At 39.2% G+C, this 2,945-nt stretch overlaps 1 protein-coding gene across 5 annotated transcripts in view; it reads left to right on the forward strand.

Annotated features, from left to right (window-relative positions):
• The window catches only part of LOC107675353 (syntaxin-binding protein 5-like), a 164,212-nt gene that overhangs the window by 96,346 nt on the left and 64,921 nt on the right, over positions 1 to 2,945 (forward strand). The window lies entirely within an intron of this gene.

Consider the following 2,945-nt stretch of genomic DNA (forward strand, 5'->3'; position numbering starts at 1 on the left):
GCAGATCTGTTCCGCCAAGACCAAATACATTAACATTGTCATATCCATCACCATGCTAAAATGTTCCGAGAGTTGTCATGATTGAAATATATATATACACACACATTTTTTTAAATTTTACATTTATTTAGCAATTTGTCAAAGAGCCAAAAGTATGCAAAATATGTAATGCCAGGTTTATTAGGCAACTAGATTAGGAAACAAGGTTTTATTTTTATTTTTATTTAATTTTTTGACTAAATGAGGGTAAATAATGACAAAATGTTCTATTTTGTGAACTATTTCTTTAAAAATAACTTGTATTGGGTTCTTGAGATAGCAGTATGCCTCTTTAGAAATAAAACATTTCTTACAGTACATTAGAAGTCCTTAAGATCATTGTATAGGTTCTAAGTATTATTGCTGTGGAAAAGTGAAGTCTAGTTTCTTTGAAACACCAGTACATGTTTTTCAAAGAACCACAGAAGTGCCTCAAGATACATTTTTTCATTTCATATTTTAAGAGTCACAATGAAATCATCACCAAACTGATTGTCAGACTCTCCGTAGATCTAAAGACTTTGATCCGTTGTGTGTAACTTAAACACATGTAACAAAATCCACAACAACAACAAATGCAAACCACATCCTGGCTGAAGAATAAATAAGTTATCACATTTTAACATTTCAAACCCCAGAAGATCCGTTTTATCTGTCTGTCTACAGTTACACATCTACACACACTGAAACACACAAACAACCGTTGGTTTGCACACATCTATGGCACTTTTCATGAATAAACGTGTAAGTTAACACCAACACCTCACTCCCATGACTGATAATCTGACAAAAGCAAATCTCAATCAAGTCTCCTTCTACACAAGAGGCTCTTGGTGGCATCCCGACTGACAGACATTAACATTAGTAGTGAGCAACCGTGAATGCATTTCTGAAGGACATGTAGATCCCCTGTCGCCTACTTGCAACCCACTTCAAGTCATTTACCCAAAATCCCCTCACCTCCTCAAGTAGCTCAGTGACACATTGAGTGTGTGCTAGTATATCTGTATTTTACAAATGAGAGAACTTGATCCTAGTGTTTGATTATTCTGAAGTGCTATTTAAAGGTTATTGATGGTAAAGGCACCATTTTCTGGCTTTTATTGAAGTTTGTGTATACTTCTGCACAGAAGTGGTTTAATCATGTGAATTAGTACATGTTGCTGTGGTTATATAAAGGGACTGTTCTGGGTTATTTAAGCAATGAGGTATTGTGAATATGGTGAATATGATTAACAGACTTTGTTAGTATGGTAAAATTACCATAATCATGTACTATATTCATATGGTTTTTGTATTTCATATGATTGTACATGATACTCTAATGCAGAGTATGTGAGTGGTGCAGAGTGGAAGGGGACTGGGGAGCAGTGTTGCATGTTTTTGCCTGGAGCAATAAGTGTTTATGTGTGTCTGTTTTTATTTTATTTTTTTTAAGCGTTGGTGTTTTCTCTCGCTCCAAGATCACTCTAATATCTAATATCCCACGATACATGTGTCAGACACAGTTTTAATAGACTATTAGCAGTCAGATTGAAAAAATGATGAAATTTAATATGCAAAGACGTGTTATGTAATATTGTTAAAAATGTGTTATTTATTTTTATTTTCTTACTATTTGCAGTCAGAATAAATATATATATATATATATATATATATATATATATATATATATATATAGAGGACAATTCCAAGGACCCGATGAGGAAGAGGGGGCCCGGAACACGATTTTTAACATCTAATCACGCTTGCACTTGAGGTTCATTGCTTGAATGTGTCCCACTGAGTGCAGTGGGTGATCTCACCTCATTCAGGTGTTTGTTTAGCAGACACGCCCGAGCAGCTCACTTCCTCTGGGCCTGAACTTAAGGATGCATCATGCATTCCTGTTTTAATAGTGTAGGTGAACATTCAAATCCATAACTTAAGCATGAGCAATAGTTATAGGGTACAACGGGGCTAAAGGCACCCCGGGGTAAAAGGTGCCTTTGATATTATTTTCATCTAAACCACTATATGGCACAAAAATGTGGCATAGCACTTTTCAAAACATTCGCTTTTCAAGATGCACATGTATATTTGCCTGATCCTTGATGCAGTCAGCACAAAGTTGATTCTTTGCTTAATTGATCTAATATTTTATGTTTTTTTAAATGTTGTAGATTTAAGTAGCAAATGAGAATCGCTAAAATTAATGCATATATTGAGACAAAGGTCTTCTTTATGATTTTCAGTTCCCTTTCAGTCAGTCACGTTCGACATTACGTCAGTGACTGACGAATTGGGATCCTCATTAGAGAGACCAATCACCTTCGAGTATTAACAAAACGAGCCAATAAGTGTTGGCGTGCGATCTTTGCATTGCGCACCCCACCCAGCAGCGCGGGTATATAAGGAGAGCGCGTGCAGCCGCACATTCAGCTTTTCGCTTCGGAGCCGAGCCTTTCAGCTGGTCTGGTTACTGAGCAAGTGTCTACAAGACAGCATCCAACAGTGTTGGTATTACGGCATGTCAGCGGGGGTCGCTGGTCCAGTGCTGCTGTTGGTGTGGACGGCATGCTGCAGCTCTTCAAACTGCGGTCGTGCTGCGACCTCTCCTGGGCGCTTCGACAATTTATTTCCTAAAAGAGCAAATCTAAAAGAGCTCCACGAGTGATGTGGCATCTTTTTAAAGATGGCCTTCCACTCGTGTGTTTCTGGGTGCGGTCGCTTCCTGGCTCCATCTGATGGTCACGATCGCTGCATCTCGTGCCTGGGCATTGAGCACGCTGAGGCAGCGCTCGTGGATGACTCATGTTCTCATTGCGGGGGCATGACCATCGCGATGCTGCGATCGAGGCTCCTCTTCATTAAACGAGGGGGAGTCTCCCTCCCCATGCCCCGTTCTAGTTCCTCCCAACCGCGGA

This window comes from Sinocyclocheilus anshuiensis, unplaced genomic scaffold (genome assembly GCF_001515605.1).
Source record: "Sinocyclocheilus anshuiensis isolate Anshui unplaced genomic scaffold, SAMN03320099.WGS_v1.1 scaffold656, whole genome shotgun sequence".
In the NCBI taxonomy this organism is placed as follows: domain Eukaryota; kingdom Metazoa; phylum Chordata; class Actinopteri; order Cypriniformes; family Cyprinidae; genus Sinocyclocheilus; species Sinocyclocheilus anshuiensis.